Source organism: Trachypithecus francoisi, unplaced genomic scaffold (genome assembly GCF_009764315.1).
Source record: "Trachypithecus francoisi isolate TF-2019V2 unplaced genomic scaffold, Tfra_2.0 Lachesis_group3, whole genome shotgun sequence".
Lineage (NCBI taxonomy): Eukaryota > Metazoa > Chordata > Mammalia > Primates > Cercopithecidae > Trachypithecus > Trachypithecus francoisi.
The window spans coordinates 102,245,728-102,268,174 of record NW_022681468.1 but is presented as its reverse complement, the minus strand read 5'-3'; the positions used below and the strand labels follow the sequence as shown (position 1 = coordinate 102,268,174).

The 22,447-nt window shown below is 35.3% G+C and overlaps 1 long non-coding RNA gene across 1 annotated transcript in view; it reads right to left on the bottom strand.

Moving 5' to 3' along the window:
- The window catches only part of LOC117070257, a 55,024-nt gene extending 34,388 nt beyond the window's left edge, over positions 1 to 20,636 (bottom strand). Inside the window, exon 1 of the long non-coding RNA XR_004431846.1 lies at positions 20,552 to 20,636. This is a non-coding gene — a long non-coding RNA (uncharacterized LOC117070257). The remainder of the gene's footprint in view (positions 1 to 20,551) is intronic.
- Between the last annotated feature and the right edge of the window lie 1,811 nt (positions 20,637 to 22,447).

Genomic DNA, 22,447 nt, shown 5'->3' with positions numbered 1-22,447 from the left:
AAATACTGGCAAACCGGATTCAGCAGCACATCAAAAAGCTTATCCACCATGATCAAGTGGGCTTCATCCCTGGGATGCAAGGCTGGTTCAACATTCGCAAATCAATAAACGTAATCCAGCATATAAACAGAACCAAAGACAAGAACCACATGATTATCTCAATAGATGCAGAAAAGGCTTTTGACAAAATTCAACAGCCCTTTATGCTAAAAACGCTCAATAAATTCGGTATTGATGGAACGTACCTCAAAATAATAAGAGCTATTTATGACAAACCCACAGCCAATATCATACTGAATGGGCAAAAACTGGAAAAATTCCCTTTGAAAACTGGCACAAGACAGGGATGCCCTCTCTCACCACTCCTATTCAACATCGTGTTGGAAGTTCTGGCTAGGGCAATCAGGCAAGAGAAAGAAATCAGGGTATCCAGTTAGGAAAAGAAGAAGTCAAATTGTCCCTGTTTGCAGATGACATGATTGTATATTTAGAAAACCCCATTGTCTCAGCCCAAAATCTGCTTAAGCTGATAAGCAACTTCAGCAAAGTCTCAGGATACAAAATTAATGTGCAAAAATCACAAGCATTTTTATACACCAGTAACAGACAAGCAGAGAGCCAAATCAGGAATGAACTTCCATTCACAATTGCTTCAAAGAGAATAAAATACCTAGGAATCCAGCTTACAAGGGATGTAAAGGACCTCTTCAAAGAGAACTACAAACCAGTGCTCAGTGAAATCAAAGAGGACACAAACAAATGGAAGAACATACCATGCTCATGGATAGGAAGAATCAATATCGTGAAAATGGCCATACTGCCCAAGGTTATTTATAGATTCAATGCCATCCCCATCAAGCTACCAATGACTTTCTTCACAGAATTGGAAAAAACGGCTTTAAAGTTCATATGGAACCAAAAAAGAGCCCGCATTGCCAAGAAAATCCTAAGTCAAAAGGACAAAGCTGGAGGCATCACGCTACCTGACTTCAAACTATACTACAAGGCTACAGTAACCAAACAGCATGGTACTGGTACCACAACAGATATAGACCAATGGAACAGAACAGAGTCCTCAGAAATAATACCACACATCTACAGCCATCCGATCTTTGACAAACCTGACCAAAACAGAAATGGGGAAGGATTCCCTATTTAATAAATGGTGCTGGGAAAATGGCTAGCCATAAGTAGAAAGCTGAAACTGGATCCTTTCCTTACCCCTTATACGAAAATCAATTCAAGATGGATCAGAGACTTAAATGTTAGACCTAATACCATAAAAACCCTAGAAGAAAACCTAGGTAGTACCATTCAGGACATAGGCATGGGCAAGGACTTCATGTCTAAAACCAAAAGCAACGGCAGCAAAAGCAAAAATTGACACATGGGATCTAATTAAACTAAAGAGCTTCTGCACAGCAAAAGAAACTACCATCAGAGTGAACAGGCAACCTACAGAATGGGAGAAAATTTTTGCAACCTACTCATCTGACAAAGGGCTAATATCCAGAATCTACAAAGAACTCAAACAAATATACAAGAAAAAACAAACAACCCCATCAAAAAGTGGGGAAAGGATATGAACAGACATTTCTCAAAAGAAGACATCCATACAGCCAACAGACACATGAAAAAATGCTCATCATCACTCGCCATCAGAGAAATGCAAATCAAAACCACAATGAGATACCATCTCACACCAGTTAGAATGGCAATCATTAAGAAGTCAGGAAACAACAGGTGTTGGAGAGGATGTGGAGAAATAGGAACACTTTTACACTGTTGGTGGGATTGTAAACTAGTTCAACCATTATGGAAAACAGTATGGCGATTCCTCAAGGATCTAGAACTAGATGTACCATATGACCCAGCCATCCCACTACTGGGTATATACCCAAGGATTATACATTACTCTACTACAAAGATACATGCACACGTATGTTTATTGCGGCACTATTCACAATAGCAAAGACTTGGAATCAACCCAATGTCCATCTGTGACAGACTGGATTAAGAAAATGTGGCACATATACACCATGGAATCTATGCAGCCATAAAAAAGGATGAGTTTGCGTCCTTTGTAGGGACATGGATGCAGCTGGAATCCATCATTCTTAGCAAACTATCACAAGAAGAGAAAACCAACACCGCATGTTCTCACCATAGGTGGGAACTGAACATGAGATCACTTGGACTCGGGAAGGGGAACATCACACACTGGGGCCTATCAGGGGGAGGGGGAGGAGGGAGGGATTGCATTGGGGAGTTATACATGATATAAACGTCATGCACATGTACCCTAGAACTTAAAGTATAATAAAAAAAAAAAAAAACAAGATTCTTGGAAGCAAAATAATCTTAGGCCCCATGCCTACACCATGTAACTAAATTTAGTCTGATTTTCATCTAACCCTGGCATAAAAATGAGAGAAAGCAGACTCAATTAATTCTCCAGCCACCTCCTTTATCCCATACCATGATAATGGATTAAATATCTCTGTGCCTTAGTCTCTTCAGGCTACCATAACAAAATGGCTTAGACTAAGTAATTTATATGCCAAAATATTTATTGCTCACAGTTCTAGAGGCTGGAAAGTCCAAGATCAGGATGCCAGGAGATTCGGTGTCTGGTGAGGGCTTGTTACTCACAGATGGAGACTCCATGTAGCTTTCTCACATGGTGGAAGAGGCAAGCAAGCTCCCTCAGGCCTCCTTTATAAAGGCACTAATTCCATTCATAAGGCAGAGCCCTTATGACCTAGTCACTACACAAACGCCCCACCTTTTAATACCATCACTTTCGGGTTAGAGTTCAACGAACAAATTTCGAGGAGAAACATTCAAATAATAGTATTCTGCCCTGGCCTCCCAAAATTTATGTTCTTCTCATATGCAAACTATATTAATTCCATTCCAATAGCATCAAAAGTATTCACCCGTTCTAGCATCAACTCAAAATTTAAAGTCCAAAGTCTCATCTAAATCAGGTGTGGGTGAGACTCAAGGTACAACCCATTCTGAGAGCAAATTCTGCAAGCAAATTCTGCTGCAGCTGTGGGCCTGTGAAGTCAAACAAGTTATGTGCTTTCCACAACATATTGCACAAACATTCAGACCTCAGCACTGGCCTATCTTAACTCAAAAAACAGACATGTTTTCCCTCCAACCTGAGTTGTTGTAAGATACTACCTGCTCTCCTTTAGAAACTAGTAATCAGGGGATACAAGGAAACGAAGTTCAGGAAGTAAAAAACCTTAAGTCTCTGCCATGTCCCAGACCACAGTCAGTGAGGATACATGCATATGTATGTGCATATTCACCTTCATGTATGCACACAGGCAAGTGTATTCATCAGTCTGCATGTGGGTGTTTCTGCACAAGCATATGCATGCATGTGACTATTTGCATGGGAATGTGTAAGTGGGCATATGTGCATTTTAGTTTGTGTATTCATGTGTTGGCACATGTGGGTGTGGATATAAGGATAAATGTACATGTATATCTACAGATATTTGTTAGTTGGTTGAATATGCACAGATATCTGAATATGTGTCATCAGGGTGGAAGTGGGAAGAAGGAGATAATGGATATAGAATGAAATTCTCTCTCATTGAACCTACAGTGGGAATTTAAGGAAACAGCATGCTATTAACCAAATCAGGAGCTGGTGTACAGTCACCTCACTGAGGAATGTGGGAAGAACACATTTGAAATTAATTTAAACATCAGCAAAAATAGAGTTATTTGGACTCTGGATTTCATGTTGAATTTTCTCCAGCTACATGGGGCTTCCTTATAACTATAAGGAAGTTGGGTGGTAGGTCACTTTATTGGGAAGCTGCTTTATAGGGAAGGGTTGTATCCAGAATAAGCAAAATAAGAGTAAAAGATAAAGGCATGGGGAAACCAAAAGTCTACCCAATAACTCTAGTAGCTTATTCTGCCTTTCAATTGTGGAGGAAGTGGAGCCTAGACCAAGGCAGCATTGGAAATATTGGGTTAATCCCTTCCTTCTAGCTCTCAGAACAACCTCTGAATGAGATCCCAACATACTGGGAGGCAGGAAAAAGAAAGAAAGCCCAATTTCAATACAGGAATATTAATAATAGTAGCAAACACTTATATGGTACTTACTATGACCAAGCACCATTCAAAGAGTTTTAGAAGTCATTATTGCTTACTGTTGTTATTTATGGATTGCCAATTGTATATGAGGCACTTTACCATGTGCATTAAAGATATGATTCCATTCACATTTATTTTCATAACAACTGACTGCAGTCTATATTAATCAGTCAGTTTTACTAAGGCAGAAACTCAGGCTCAATGACGTTAAGCTGTGTGCTCAAAGTCACAGCGGTGGAGCCATGATTTGAATGCAGGCCTGTTACACATTGTCTTTATTTTCAGAGTTTGTTTTCTAAACTACAATCATGGTACCTAGGTTTGATTTGATAATGCAAAAGCAGTATGTGATAGCTAATTCTTCTCTTTATCCTAGCAAGGGAAAACATTACAAAGCAACTTACAAAATTCAGCATGTTTCTACCACATTCAGTTTCCATATGCATATCGGATGGAAGTTAGCTGAAACTTTCCCCTAGATATCTGAACTGCAGAACAGTGTACAATTGGCCCTCCATATCTATGGGTTCTCCGTCTTCAGATTCAACCAACTGAGGTTTTAAAATGTTTGGAAAAAACATAATAAAATAATGTACAAACAAATTCAACACATTTAACCACAATTTGCATATCACTTCCACTGCGTTAGGTATTACAAGTAATCTAGAGATAATTTAAAGTATACGGGAGAATGTGTGTAGATGATATGCAAATAGTATGCCATTTTATATAAGAGACTTGTGCATTCATGAATTTTGGCATCTGCAGGGCTTTTGGAATAAATCCTGCAAGGATATTGAGGGACGACTCTACTTCAGGACAGTTCCAACCAAATTAGAAATTCAAGTATCCAAGATGAGCATGGCTCACTTCACCTATTAGCTCTTCCTGTTTGCATGAATTGGGACAACTGTACTGTAATACTTGGATGTAGACAAAACCTAGAGATGCTAGGAATCTTCAAATCTGAGAGAAGTAGGTTTCTTATCCCCTTATGTGAGTATGTTTCCATTAAGAGCTGTATTTTGTGACATGTGGTGAGGCCAATTGCCATCTACTATGTGTTTTCTTAGCACCATGTTCTAAACAACATACTATAGTAAAGGATGGCTTATTCATAAAGGTAACCAGTTGATATTAATTCTAAATACTGCCTTGTTTATACTATTTCTACTAACCCAAGTAAGTGGATATGGGGAGAGGGGACGTGCTTTTCAATTAAATAGTCAAAAACACAAAACACTGAACTCTATGAGAAAGGTAAAAGAAAAAAGAGGAATGGCTGCTATTCTAGCATCTAGTATGTTACTAAGTAAAATATATGATTTCTTCTCTTATTTGCATAACTTAAATAACTTAGGTAATTTGGTATCTGGAAACATTGCAGCTCCCTCTCTTCATTCTTTGGCCAGTTGAATTAACTAATTGATATGGTTAGGGTTTGTGTCCCCACCCAGATCTCATCTTGAATTGTAATCCTCATAATCCCCATAATCCCCATGTGTCAAGTGAAAATAATTGAATCATGGAGGCAGTTTCTCCCATGACGTTCTCATGGAGAACGTGAGTTCTCTGGAGATCTAACCGTTTTATAAGGGGCTCTTTTCACTTTGCTTGGCACTTCCCCTTCCTGCTGCCTTGTGAAGAAGGGACCTGCTTCTCCTTCACCTTCTGCCATGATTCTAAGTTTCCTGAGTCTTCCCCAGTCATACTGAACTGTGAGTCAATTAAACCTCTTTCCATTTACCCTGGATAAGACCTCAGAATCCATCTTAACACAGTATGTCAGAAAGTCATGCCAAATAGATGATTATCACTCTGTGAGCCTTAGTTGCCAACTCTGTCATAGATTGTTGATCTGAGTAGAGAAGGAGAAAGAAGTTTCACAGATATAATATTTGGCATTCCTGAAATAGGACTTGCAATTTGCCCAACATACAACTAAGAGATGAAATTCCAGTAGGTCTGAGGAAATGGTGGCACCTTTTGGTGCCATTCCAGACCAAGACATAGACTTCATCCAGGCTTGGATGATAAATGGTCTATTGCAGATAAAGATATGTATTTCAAACAAAGCATTTTTTTATTTACTGAAATTATTAAATTTATAACTTCTGATTTGAAAATAGGAATCTTATCCATCGTGCTTTTATCATATGGGCATTATTGTCAAGGCTATCTTTATATTACATAGATGCACCGAGCTTTTGGCCAGATACCATTAAATGTTTGACTTCCGAAACTTACTTGCATTTCTGATTTAATGATCACCACATATTTGCATATTTGTTTGCTCTCATTTCCTTATAGGGGGAGAATGCACTGATCAGGCTAATGTGGCCATTCTGCTTTACAAAAGCTCTATTTCTCTCTTTCATTGTATGCTAATCTGTTGCAAGTCTGATAATTTTCATTCCCTTAAAACTTAGTTTTTCACAATCTGACAAGTAATTTTTCTGATTTTTTTTCTGACAATGGTAGACCCAGAGTCTCAATAAACTTTGCCCAGAATCAACTTTTTTGAGTAACCATCTGTTTCTTTTATTATAATCTTGGTGTAAGCAGTATAGCTGGGTGGTTAAGAACAAATAATTTGGATCAGACAAACTGGATTTTTGCAACTTCTGGTTGTGTGACCTTTGGTGAATCTCAAAACCTCTTTAAGCCTCAGTTTTGGCATTTGTGTAAGAGTAGTATTGGCAGGTATTTGTGATGCTGTAAGCTTGTTGTGAAGATTATATGAAATGATGAAAAGATATGGTCAGGGTCCTCTTCGTTAGCACTTGGTATCGGTTAGTTGTTATTATTCCTTGTTTAAAATTCCACTGACATTAAATTGCCACATGAAGAGCATGGTGACATGTGAATAGTATCATGTTCCTAATGATTTTATGCTCATGAGACCTCAACTTACTTTTGTGACTTAAAATTGCTACACCATCAACAGTTGAAGCTTCTTGATGGTGAGAAATCTATTTTATGTAGAATTACTTTAAAGGACATTTTAACTATAGTAGCAATTTCAACAGACTTCCTGTCATTTCCAAGTCACTCAGTGTCAGCCTACCTCCTCTTCAGGGAACGAATTCCTCCCAAGACTTCTCATGTCAGGTTGGCCTTGCATGATCAGAAAAAAATCACAGGTTGGCTGTCAATCATCCAAAAGCATATTTTCGGCACCTAAAAGGGTATAATGCTATGCTAACTACTGTGCAAAGTATGTTACACAGACATAGCCATAGTAATCTAGCAACTTCTACTCTCCAGGCAGAAGGAGAAAGGATCTTTGTGCTTAATAATAAGTGGTATGCTGTGGTGAAAGGAGCATTCTCTTGTGCTAAGAGACCAGGCTTCCCCAGATTTGTCTTTCAGCAATGCATTTTACATTTCTGAATATGTTTCTTCATTGAAAAGCAGAATTATAAAATCTGCTTACCCTCAGCATTCTTAATCCTTTAAAAAGTTTGTAATGTGCCACGGATATATATATAAACTTTTCTGCAAAAAAAAGATGAGAAGAAAGATCAAAAGGAATAACAGCGAGTAAAAAAATAGTGATCAGAACAGAGAGGACATGAGTGAGTGATACTAGCTAATTATGGCTATTAGTTTTTGAATTTCCACTCTGGGCCAGATCTAAAACATAATATCAAGCAAGTTAGTTGGGGATATGGTGGAATTTACTCTATGTTGGCTAGAGGCAACAACGCAGTGAATTGATAGCAGAGAAACCACACTTCTGGGTGATTATTTTGAAGCTCCTGAGTGGAGATATAAAGCAGAATAATGTTGCAGGGGGATTATTGGAGCTCTTTCTTGGTGTTAGGGACTTTAGGGAAGGGGCTAAGAGGTCTCTAAAAGAAGTGGTTTTGGAGGACTCCTGGTATTCATTTCTCATTAGCTCTGAGGTTCTGGAGATAGGACCAAGTAATCCTTCCCCCAACTTGCTGGAACTATTTTGAGAGGAGCAATAAGATAAAAAGTCGCACAGTGGTTTCCCATTGCTCTAAGGATACTGTATTAGTCTGTTCTCAAGCCACTAATAATGACATACCAGTGGCTGGGTAATTAATAAAGAACTGAGGTTTAATTGACTCACAGTTCCACATGGCTGGGGAGGCGTCACAACCATGGCAGAAAGTGAAGGAAGAGCAAAGTCACATCTTTCATGGTGGTAGGCAAGAGAGCATGTACAGGGGAACTCTCCTTTATAAAACTATCAGATCTCATGAGACTTATTCACTATCACCAGAAGAGCATGAGAAAGACCCCTCCCCATGATTCAATTACCTCCCAAAGGGCCCCTCCCACGACACATGGTAATTATGGGAGCTGCAGTTCAAGATGAGAATTGGGTGGGGACACAGTCAAGCCATATCAGATACAAAGTATTTCCCTTATTTTACAACTAAAGACCCTGTCTCCAAAAATTCCCATTGCTCTCCATGCTCCAACCTCATCAGCAAATATTTGCAGTGTTTCTAAAGCACAGTGTTTCCAGGCTCCCTCCTGACACAGTGGACTTTTGCAAATGATGCTCCTTCTGTCTGAGAACCTCTTTCCTTATTTTTGCTTAATTGTCCCACACTCAACCTGTATCTTTCAGCTTAAATGTCAATTTTGCAGGAAAGCATCCTCTGGGTCTTCAAACTAAATATTATTGCAGTTACAAATTCTCAAGAACACCTGGTCAGTTCTTTTCCTAGATAGCCAAACGTTTGAAATCATGGAGTTTCTGCATGATTGTTTGGCCTGGCTATCCCATTAGGCTGCAAGCCCCATGACAGCAGAGGCAGTTTAACTTCATACCTAATAAACTGTCTGCAGCTGCTCAGTAATGATTGCTGAGTATGTGAATGAATGAGTAAACAAGCAAAAAAACATATACTTTAAAATTATTATATTAGTTACACATATTCATTGCAGAAAGTTTTAAAATAATAAAAGTATGAATAGGATAAAAAATTTTAGATCTATCACATAGGAAAAATCATTTATATTTTTATTATTTTAGTTATTTATGTATTAATACATTATATTATTTAAGATATTATAATTTATTATAGTAATATATATGCTTATATATCTGTAGTATATATGTATGTATATGTGAATATGTATCCATGTGTAATTTTGGATGGTAAGGCATATATTGTTTGTAAGTTTTTTATTACAACTTAGAAATATATCATAAAAAAATTTTCAAGTCATTAGATGTTCTTTACCAAAATCATTTCTAATTGCTAAATAGCATTGCATTTGTTTGTTTCTGTCTCAAGTACCCCAGTTTATTTAACTAAGCTTATTGTTGGCATTTGGACGATTTTAAATATTTTATTATAAACATGCTAGAATAAACAACTGTTTTGCTAAATTTTGCATGCCTTTTTCTTAGGATATATTTCTAAATGTGGCATTGCTGAGTCTAATATTTTGATTCATACTGTCAAATTGTCTTTAAAAGGAATGTAATTCTAAAGCTTTCTTGCACTAGTGAGATGTAATACTCATCTCAACAATATTATTCCTATACTCCTTTTAAACTCCTCAAAGTTGATAGACAAAATTTGTAGTTTTTAAAAATTTGTATCTTTTTCTTACAAATAGAGTTGAATTTATACATAAACACAGATAGATATGTTCATATATTTATTTGTATATACGCATATTCACCAATTTAAAAAGAACTTTTTTGTTTATATCGTGTATGGATCTGTTACTGTCCTCACTCAAGATGTTCGTCTTACTTCTTAGTGATTTATAAATGTCTTCATGTATATTTCAAAGATACTTATATTACATTTGCAGCATGTTATATTTTCTGAATTTGTTGATGCCTTTTAATTTTGACTCATCGTTTTGCTGTAAAGTGACACATTTTAATATAGTGAAAGTTACATCTTCTTTCATTGTTCCCTTCAGGTATTTTATCTTCTGTGTGTGTGTGTTTTACATCTTATATAATTTACATCTTATATACATTTCATATTTCTGTTGCTGTAAGTTATGAGGTAACATTTTCCATTTTTTTCTCCAAATAAATTTTCAGTTGTTCCGTCAAATATCACTTATATAAAAATTCATTTTTTTATATGCCACTCATAACATATAGCAATTCTTATATATATTTGACTTTGGCATTGGATTTTGTATGCAGTTTTAACCATCTAAGCTAATAGAAAACTACTTTATTAATTTTATAATACATTGTAATGTATGGTAAGTTCCTTATTGTTCCTTTTTCCTTATTAAAGCTTTTTTCTTTTGCTATTTTGATACATTTATTTTTATAGATAAAAAGAACTCATCAAATATCATTGGACTGTCATTGCACATTAAAATTAGGGATTAATTTATGTCTTTATTCAAATCTTTTTATATACTGTAAAAAAGCTGTTTATTTTCCTTAACTCCAATCTAATATTTGTCAAGTTCATTCCTAAGCATTATATTTCCATTATTGCAATTATAGATGAGATTTATTTCTTGTCATTACATTTTTCTGACTTGTTATTACAATGATAGGAAAATTACTGGGTTTTGTGAATTTAGTATGTAATTAATTACTTAAGTCTACTAGATTTTATTTTCTTGCAAATGATTATGAATTTGCATCCTACTTTTGTATGATTATTTCTGATGCTATTTTATCTTCTTATTGCTTGCTTGAAAACTTTTAGATCGATAGTGACTAATGAATAAGCAAATTTGTCTTAATTTTCAAATTTAAGGGGAATAACTCTTTAGCTTGTTTATTTAGTTGATTTGGGGGCCCCAGAATAATCATTCTATTCCTGAATTACTAAGGATATTTAAAATAAAATAAGGATATTTAAATTAAATATTTAAAGAAATGTTAAATTTTATCAAAATTATCTTCTAAGCTATCATGTTTCTAAGACTATCATGTAGTCCTTTATAAATAATTTTTTTGGATAAAAATAGTATCATTTTGAACTAATGTTAACTTTTCTAATACAGTTAAAACCGTCTATAAGTAATTCCATCAGCCAAATTCAGAGACTATTACCAAACCACTATTGGCTGTTTACTTTACATGTAAGTCAACACACACTTAAGTTGAAATTTTCATATCTGAAATGCCATATACAGTCTTACAACAAGACTAAAAAAAAATACGGTAAGGTTCAGAGAATGAAAGTAGATCTTCCTAGGTTAGGGGAATAGGGTCAATGGAATTGACCAGATAGAGAGCACAAAGTTGATTGTACGTTTCAGTTAGGGCACACATATTAGTGATGGTCATAAACATTCACAAGTTTTAAAAGTAGGAGGCAGACCGAATTTAGCAATGAAGACTTAGACAAATAGCTTCTGGGAAATGTCTATGAGCTGCAGAGCCTGACTTACAAAGCTGGGGGTTTAAGGACTCGTGCAGTCCCTACAGCAAGCTAAAACAAGTAGTGCTCCTTAACGGAAAATGAATGACTCAGAAAACTGATGTAGGACCAAAATATAAACCAGCTCAGAACCCTAACCCCATAAAAGCATGGCAGGTGAAGGAGTGAACATGTGGTTACTGAAGCCCTCAGAATCAGGTCACATTAGCACCTCTGGGGTCAAGTTGTGAGCCGGGCAGTAGGGAAGAACTTGGAGATAAGCTCTAGGTCACTGCAGTTCATCTAAAAGAACAAATAATATTAAGGCCTCTCAGACTGGCAAGATATGGAGCCTCTTACTACATCTTGTCATCAGCCTATTTTCTCCTTGGAAATAAATCTGAACTTACATAGCCCAGTGGACCCAGTCAGAGGAACCCATAAGAGGTGGAGAATTGAGGCAGAAAGCTGACAGAAATCATTTAATGAGTTCTTGCTTTTCAAATTCACACTCAAACTGAAGGAGACATTAACATGTCTGTATTGAGCATTCTGGAACTGGTGCAGGCACAGGCTTCAGAAAACCTTTATCCTATTCATTGGCATGACACAGTGTGAAGAGGTAAATCCTACTTGTAATGCTTGGTGATGCTTTCATCTAACCTGTCATTAAAACTTAACTATTTCTATATATTTTGGTCACTTGTCCTTAAAGTATTAAAATGCTAAAAATGTGTGTATCTGAGCAATTAAAATATAAATCATGAAGAATAAGCCGTTCTTTAAGAAAAATCAATTATGAAAATTTGGGAAATACAGGGCAATATTGAAAATGCAAACAGAAATACGGGTGTACCTTATTTCAAATACAATAACTATCCACAATTATAATTTAAATTTATTTCCTCCAATGTCCTAAAATCACAGTTATCTTACTATATCTGAGACAATTTAAGAGTCATTATATATTCATGATTATTTGAAAACACACAAGTAAGTGAGCCAATAATTAAAAGCAATGTAGAGGCACTTTCTTGAAGAACTTGAAACAATATTAGAGTGAAGGACCCCGCTTGGCCCCATCCCATATACATCTCACTTCTTCCCTCTCCCATCCCATACCAACAGAGAGAAATCCACCAAGTGATTTTTACTGGGATCCATTAACAGACTTTTTAACAGGTGACAGCAATTTCTCACTTTCTTTTCCCTTCCTGTCCCCTAATGCCCTTATCTCCAAATATGGCCTGAGAAATTGTTGGGATTGAAATCTAAGAAGGAGCTTCTTAAAAGAAAAAAACCTTTGTTATCTTATTTGATTTTAACCTCAATCCCGAATTCTTCACTCTCCTAGAGCAACTGAACTCAGTAATCAGATCCTAGTTTTAAATCAGAAGTATAGTTTAAGCCATTGATTTTATCCAATATTCTTTGAATAATTGGTTGGTATAAGAATTTCACCACCTGTTTACAGATAGTGGCCAGAAGTTAGAGCTGCCTGCTGATTGCTTTTTTCTATGTTATTGTGATTTTAAACTATATTTAATGTTCTATTTGAATGGGAGATTTTGCCACCTGGGGGAGCATTACAAAAAATAGCATTGGCTGTTGTGTATAAGAATATCAGAGTCAGATTCATACTGCAAAGGGGTTGCAAAATTCGTGAGTGGCAAATGGCTCAGAGAATTCTGTGAAAGCATCTTCCCTGGGAAGTCTAATCTTCTGTCAATGATACTTAAAAAGTAACTTCCATTCCTCCTCTAAGGAAATCATAAACTTCTACGTTGTGGGCTGCAGCAGAGATATTAGAGAAATTTCTGAGAAAATATGCCTCCTTCATTTGTCTCATAAATGGACAAAAACATAGATTCCACCAGTCACACACAATAATGACATCATACTAAAGAGAGTCTTGCATCATGTTTTTTCATTAAATATGGAGTTCTCATTCATTTCTCTTAATATTTTAAAAGCTCAAATTATATATTATTTTAAAACCACAATGATTATATGAATATAATTAATTTCATGATCATTGAAGCTTTAGCTACTAAATATTATGAATAGTGCTTCAAAAACACCCTTTTTTTTTTTTTTGAGACAGAGTCTTGCTCTGTCGCCCAGGCTGGAGTGCAGTGGTGTGATCTCGGCTCATGACTGCCCGGGGTCCAAGCAATTCTCTTGTCTCAGACTCCTGAGTAGCTGGGATTACAGGTGCATGCCGCCACGCCTAGCTAACTTTTGTATTTTCAGTAGAAATGGGGTTTCACCATATTGGTCAGGCTTGTCTCGAACTCCTGACCTCAGGTGATAACACCCACTTCGGCCTGCCAAAGTGCTGAGATTACAAAGACATTCTTATAAGTGTACTTTTGTTCACATCTCTTACTATCTCCTTAGTGAATATTCCACAATATTAATTATTTAAACAGAATGTATGAATATTTTAAATTTATTAGTATATTTTAAGCATGTGCTTTCAGAAATAATTTATCAATTTTCGTTCTCATTAGTTGCATCGTAGAGTCTCATTCTTACTGCAGTCTGTGCAACACCATGGTCATTGTTTTTCAAACTTTGCCTGTTTGATGGACAGAAAAGCTAATTTTTGTTTAATTCGAATTTCGTTAATTACTTATAAGAAATGTCTTTATATGTTTCTCAGCTCTTTGTCACTATTCTATGAGTCATGATCTTTGTCCATGTATCTGCTTGGTTTCTCTCCTTGACTTGTGTTTTTTATATAGTTCTAGTGTAAACCTTTGACATAGATTTTGATTGTTATTCATCACAGAAATGCAGAATGCTTTTGAAACTTTTAATACAGTTGCACCCTTTTTTGAGTTTGAAATGATGGTCCTTGCTTGATTTAAATAGTTTTTTCTTTGAATGCCTATGACCAAAATATCTCCCTGTTAAGCCAGCTTCTAGGCCCAGAAAAATGAAAGTTGCCTTGGGACAAAACAGGAAAACATGATTCATCATCATTCTAAACCATCAACTTTGAAAAGCCGTCTGAGATGATAATGTTATGAGAGGGCACAGAGAGTAAGCGGGTCTTCATCCAGCAGAATCATGCCTCCTGGGACCAGAAAATTCCTCTCATTCTTCATTTTCCTTATTTGTTTTGCTTCCTATACTTTAAACATTATAATGTAAAATATTTTCAACAGACCAAATATATGAGTAAGGATATCATGAACACTTATGTTATGAATATTCTGCTTAAGAAATAATGATCATCACAACGATGAAGGCCCTAGGTACCTCACGCTGATCACATTCTTCTTAATGCCCTCCCAAACTAGAAAAAGTTACTGCCCTCAGAGTTTCTTATCCCTAAGAATTTCTTTATATTTAATTATATAGTTATATCATCCTAAACAATATGCAGAATGGTTTTAAAATTGTCAAGTATGCACATTTCAAATTTCATTAAGCAGGGAGCATATATTTTCATCCATAATTATGTTTTGAAATTCACTCATGTTGATACCTATTTTAGTCTTTTATAGTATTACATTGTATAATGTTGATGGACATTTAGCTTGTGGTATATTCTTATTTTCTTTTCTGTTGTTCTTTTTTTTTTTTTTGCTATTATAAACATAGCTGATAGGAATTTTTATATACAGTTGACCTGTGAACAATATGAGTTTGATCTGGTTTACTTATACATGGATTCTTTTCAATAAAGATGAAACTGAATGTGTCTGCCTTTTCTTCTACCTCCTCTACCTTGTCTGCCTCCATCATCCCGTAGACAGCAAGACCAATCCCTCCTCTTCTTCCTCCTCAGCCTACTCAATGTGAAGAAAATGAAAATGAAGACCTTTATGATGATTTGCTTCCACTTAGTAAACAGTAAACATATTTTCTCTTTCTGATGATTTTCTTAATAACATTTTCCTTTTTCTAGCTTACTTTATTGTAAGGATACAGTATATAATATGAAATAAGTGTTAACTGTTTTTGCTATCGGTAAGGCTTCCAGTCAACAGTAGGCTATGAGTAGTTAAGTTTCTGAGGAGTTAAAAGTTATACAAGAATTTTTAACCAAATGGGAAGTGGCACTCCTGATCTTCATGTTGTTCAAGGATCAGCTGTATATTCTTGAGAACCTGTGAGAGAGTTTGTCTAGATCAGAATATGCCCATTTTTTAGTTGACTGGAATTTGCTTTTCAGAGTGGTTCTACACATTTAAATTTCCATTTTTCATCATAATTTACTATTATCACACCTTTTTTTGTTTTGTTTTTGTTTTGTTTTGGTTGTGATAATTGGTGTCTTATTATGGTTTTAATTAGTATTTCCATGATTACTATTGAGTTGACTTTCTTTTTGTATGTATATTGATCTTCATATTTCCTCTTCTTCAAATTGCTTACTAACATATCTTGCTTAGTATTTACTGCGGTGTTTATTTTTTCTTATTGATTTGCAGGATTTTCTATTATAATCAGTATATTAATCCTTGTCACTTATATGCATGGCTACTGTCATCTCCCAGACCATGGCTAATCTGTTTCTTATTATGAAATATTTCATTTGCACAAAGAACATATATGATGAGTATATAAGGCTTGAAATATAGTAAAACAAAAATCCTTATGCCAAATACTTACATTATTACCTGGTGATGAAATATCACAACACCTCTGAAGGTCTCTGGATGTTCTTTTGTTTTTCCTGACTATGATAACCCCTCTTTTGAATTTTTAAAAACTCAGCTTTACTCAGATGTGATTATGCGCAATAAGTGCATACATTTTAAGTATATGGTTTGATATCTTTTGACAAGTATATATGCCCATAATCAAGACAGAGAACACAGCTTGTTACCTCCAAAAAGTTCCCATGTGTTCTTTTGCAAGTAGTCCCTTTCCTAATCCCCAGCCTCAAACAACCAGTATCAGCTGTCAATATAGGTTAGTCTTGAGTGTTCTAGAATGTTATATAAATATAATCATACATTATACAAAAGTACTTGGTGTCTCTGGCTTGTTTTGTGCAATATAGTGCTTTGAGATTTATCCATGTTGTTGTGTACATAGGTAGTTCTTTTTGGGTTCTGATTAGTATTCCACTGTATGCAACAGTTTGCATACCCACTCTTCTGTTGCTGGACAATTGAATCATTTCATATTAATTTGGATCCTAAAATATTTGTATACAAATATAGGCATATGCTTTATATGCACATATCATTTTATTTCTCTTGGGTAAGTACCCGGGGAGAAATTGTTGGGTTGTATGGTAAGTCCTATGTTTACCTTTAAAACATTCCCAATGTGTTAGTACTCATGTACATTCCCACCAGAAATGTAGGGATGTTTCAGATAATCCATATTCATTAGGTAGACTTAGTTCAAAGTTTTAATTTTAGCTACTATTATTTAAATAGACATTTCTTGAGGACTAATGATATTGAATATCTTTTATGTACTTATTGGTCATTCATATATCTACGTGGAAATGTGTCTGTTGACATATTTTGTCAATTTTTTCAAAGTATATTTATTTCTTTTTCTTTTCCCTTTTTTTTTTTTTTTTTTGAGACGGAATCTCACTCTGTCACCCAGGCTGGAGTACAGTGCCACGATCTCGGCTGACTACAACCTCCGCCCCCAGGGTTCGAGCGATTCTCCTGCCTCAGCCTCCTGAGTAGCTGGGATTGCAGGTGCCTGCCACTGCACCCAGCTAATTTTTGTATTTTTAGTAGAGATGGGGTTTCACCATCTTGGCCAGGCTGGTCTTGAACACCTGACCTCGTGATCCATGCACTTCAACCTCCCAAAGTGCTGGGATTACAGGCGTGAGCCACCGCACCCAGTCTGTTTTCTTTCTATGATTGAGTTAAAAGTGTCCTTCATATAGTTGGGAGACAAGACCTCTCTATTACACATACAGGTGCAATACTTTTCCCAGTTAGTGGCTTGCTTTTATATTTTAATGGTGTCATTAAAAAAAAAAATCCATTTACAGTTCACAATGCAATGAGTTTTGACAGATACAAACACTAGTTAAACCGTCACCACAATATATACAAAATACTTCCATCCCTGCCTTCACTCCTGGCTGGTCACAGACAACTGATGATCTGCCTTCTGTCAAAATAGGTTAGTTTGCATTTTCTAGGTTTTTCAATTTATAAATTGAAACATAAAGTTTTTATTTTTGACTTCTTTTACTCAGCATAATGATTCATTCATGGAGATCCATCTATGCGGTTGCATGTTTTAGTAGTATCCTAATTTTATTGCAAAATAGTATTACATTGGGTAGATATGCTACATTGTGTTTTTCCATTCTCTTAGTGATGGGAATTTGGATTATATCTGGTTTTTGCTTATTGTGAATAAAACCTCTATGGACATTCATGTACAATGCTTTGTGCAGGCATCTATTTTCATTCCTCTTGGGTAAATATCTGGTAATGAAATGTCTGGTTCATACGGTAGGTTATGTTTAACTTAATCAGGAACTGCCTAATGATTTCCTCATAGTTGTATCATTTTATGCCCCTACCAGCAATGTATGAGAATTTCAGTTGCTTTATATCTCATCAGCATTTGGCATCATCAGCTTTTTTAATTTTAGCATGGTAATGTGTATGCAGTGACATCATATTATGGTTTTAATTTGCTTTCCCCTGATGACTAATGCTGCTAAGCAGCTTTTCATATGCTTATTTACCATCCTTAAAACTTCTTTGGTGATGTGTCAATTCAAGATTTTACCCATTTTGCATTGTGTGTTCTCATTTAGGATTTGTAAAAATTTTTTGTTCCAGTTTTTTTTTTTTTTTTTTTTTAATCAGATATGTGTTGTGCCAATATTTTCTTCCACTCTGTGGCTTACCTTCTCATTGTCCCAGTGGTGGTATTCAAAGGAAAAATGATTTTAATGTAATGAAGTCCAACTTATCAACATTTTCTTTTATCGTTTATATTGTTGCTGTTGTATCTAAACTATAAATATTTCCATATTTATTTCTAAGAGTTTTATAGTTTTAGCTTTTGTATTTAGTCCCATGTTCCATTTTGAGTTCACTTTTGTATGCAATGTGAATTGTCAAAGTTTATCTTTTTTTCATATGGATATCAATCTTTTTTTTTTTTTTTTGAGACAGAGTTTCCCTCTTTTGCCCAGGCAGGAGTGAACTGGCAGGATCCTGGCTCACTACAACCTCTGTCCCCCAGTTTCAAGCCATTCTCTTGTCTCAGACTCCCAAGTATCTGGGATTATAGGCAACCACCACCACACCCAGCTAATTTTTGTATTTTTGGTAGAGAAGGGGTTTCACCATGTTGGCCAGGCTCGTCTCGAAACCCTGACCTCAGGTGATCCACCCGCTTTGGCCTCCCAAAGTGCTAGGATTACAGGCATGAGCCACCGCACCCGGCCAAGATATCAATTGTTAGAGTACCATCTGTAAAGAATCAAATAAAAAAAACATTTATTTATTCTATTGTCTAGGTAAAATTTATAAAAACAATTGATATGTGGGTATCTATTTCTGGACTCCTAGCTTGTTATAACTATATACATATATATTTACACACACATATACACACACACTACCGTACTTTCTTGACTACTTTATAATACATTTTGAAATCAGATAGTCTTTCAACTTATTTCTTTTTCAAACTTGTTGTAGTCGTTATATAGCCTTTTCATGTCATATGCATCTTAGAATCAGCTTATCCATTTCTACAAAAATGATAGTAATAATAACAATAGCAAAAAGAAGAACAAGGAGGAGGAAAAAGGGGAGGAAGATGTAGAGGAGTAGTACATCTGCTGCGGTTGAGACTGGGCTTGTGTCGAATCTATAGATCAGTTTGAGAGAACAGATACCTTAATAATATTGAATGTTCAACAGATGAACATTGTACATCTCTTCATTTATTTGTGTTTAATTTATTTTATTAATGCTTGGTAATTTGCAGTGTCCAAATCTTGTACCTATTTTGTTAAATTTATATTGAAGTGTTTTCTGTTTTGTTGACCTCATTGTCAATGGTGTTGCTGCATTAAATTTACAATTGTTATTGCTAGTATATAAAAAGACAATTGATTTTTGTATATTGTTTTGCATACGTAAGTGTACCTAATAGTTCTAAAAACTTCTAAAAACCTTTTAGGTAGATGTTTTAGAATTTTCAGTATTCATGATTTATCAACTACAAATAAGACAGTTTATTTCCAAATTATATGCCTTTTATTTCTTTGCTTGACTTACTGCACTGGTCAAGTCCTCCTTTTACATTATTAAACAAAAGTGGTGAAATTTGGTTGTTTGTAAATAGTTTTATCAGGTTGAGAAAGTTTCCTTTCCATTTCTTTTACTATTTTGTTAATAGTTTCTTTCTTAATAGGTGTCGGAATTTATCAAATTTTTTCTCTGCATCCAATGATATAATCATGCTTCCTCTCCTTTATTCATAACTATGGTACCACACATTCCTGACAATGATAATCACTCTTAATTTTTTCAGATTCTTGGACCACCATATATTTTACCATACATTATGTATATTTTAATAAGAAATATATTACAAATATTTATATGTTTCTGGCCTTATGTTGCTGGTATCCTACTATATATATCTTATTAAAATTTGTTTTTCCCACTCAATAATGTTTTTAAAATCCATCTGTAATAATATGTGACACTATGGTTTATTTTCACCAATCTGTACCATTTACTTATGTGAACATTACAGATTAAAATCATCCAATTTCCTGTCAAAGCATATTTGGTTTGCTTTCCACTTTTTTGCCATTACAAACTTTTTCAAGATGAACCTTCTTCTGCATGTCTCCCAGTGAGTATGTTAGTTTCCTGATTGTACATTCCTGGGGGTGGGGATTGCTAGATGAAGTACCCTGCATGTGACTACCCTGGGACTAGACAAAGAGAAAGTAAACCTGCAGGCCAACAACAAAAAAACAACCTACCCTTCAGCTTTGCAAGACAATGCCAACTTCTTTTCCAAACTGGTTGCAGCAAATTACATTTACACAAATGAATACGCTTACTGGTTGTTCCGTATGCATACAATTCACTACTTACCATCTGCCAGTAGATGTTGATCTCAGTTTGGTGGATCCCTTTGTGGTTTTGTTGGTAAATACACACCAAGGTTTCATTGGTAAATGTCTTGCCTGCTGTTGATTCTTGTTTCTATTCTTTAAAATACCTATTCATATCATTTTGAGGTACACTGCAATGATATTACATTTTATAGATTTGAGAAGTACATTTTTATAATTGTGTGGAGACCTATTAAAAAACAATTTACTTTTACCTTTCTTAATGCTATTACATAAGGATTTATCACTTTCTCTTTGTATTTCTGTTGTCAGATTTATCTCAAAGTTATTCAGTTCTTAATATTTTGGCAATGCAAATAGTATGTTCGAATTATACTTTGTAACTGTGTATTGCTAGTGTATAAGAACTCACTTTATTTCAAATTTTGGTCTTATGTTTAGAAACCAAGTGATACATTTTGATGATTAATTTTAGTAGTTTGATTATGGATTCCCATGCTTCTTTTACTTGAATATTAATATCATCCCAGAATTGACAGGGTATTTTTTTGTCCCATTTATTACAAGTATTTATTCATTTTATTTTTCTTACTTTAATGGCTAGGACCTTGAATAAAATATTGAGTGAAAATGGTGATTGCCAATATACTCATTCATCTCTGATTTCCTTCCCCCTCCCTTTTATTTTTGAGTCAGAGTCTTGCTCTATTGCCCATGCTGGATTGCAATGGTGTGAGCATGCTAACTACAGCTTTGATCCTCCTGCTTCAAATGATCCTCCTGCTTCAGCCTATCAAGTAGCTGGGACTACAGGTGTTTGCCACCAAGTCTAGCTAGCTTTTTATTTCTTACAGAGATAGGGTTTCACTATGTTGCCTGGGCAGGTCTCCAGCTTTGGACCTCAAGTTATCCTCTTAACTTAGCCTCCCAAAGTGCTGGGATTACAGGCATGAGCCACCACACCCAGCCCTCATTTATGATTTTAAAATCAGTGCTTCTAAGCTTTTACTATAAAGTCTGATGGATTTTTCGTAGATCATCTTTATTAGGTTAGTAGACTTTCCTTCTAGTCTGTGTATAAGGGTTTTATTATTATTATTAAATAATTGCTAAATTTTTTCAACTGCTTTTTTCCCCTTCTCTTTAAGAGATAATAAGGATTCCCCTTTTTAATCTGCTAAGATGGGAAATGATTAAAATGTTTTCTAAAATTAGGCCAACATTAAATTTGTTTATTAATTGCCCACTTCGTGCTAGGTGTTCTGCTAGCATCTGAGAAGTATATAGCAATGATTAAAGTAAGAATGGTGATAAAGTTTTTATTATATCTTTTAAAACTAAGCAAATAAATAATATGACATATGACAATGTTTTGAATAAAAATGGAACAAGATAGAGATTGGTAGCTACTATTTTAAAGAATATGTTTAAGAATGTTCTATCTGATCAAAATGACATTTAGGCAGGCATCAGAAGGAAGTGAGAAAATGAGCTATCTGGACACATGCAGGAAGCACTCTCCAGGCAATGGAATTGGCAAGTGCAAAGGCCCTGTGACAAAAATAAGTTGGTCAGAATGGTGAAGGGATGGCAAGTAACAGTGTAAGTGGGGTTCTATAAAGTCAAAAACACAGCAGCATGTCTGACCAGACAGGTTCTAAATAATCAGATGCTTCATTCCAGGGTCTTGGGGGCCATGGCTAGAACTTTGGAGTTTTATTCTGAAACAGATAAAACTCTGGAGAGCATGACTCATTTTTTAATAGGGTCCTCTGGTTTATTTGTGGAAGATAGAGTATAAGAGAGCAAAATTAGAAGCAAACTAATGGTTAGAGGACTCTTGTGTAACTCCAGATGAGAGAGGATAGGGGCTTGGTCAAGTAAGAAAAGTTTGGGGCCGGGAACCATGGCTCAT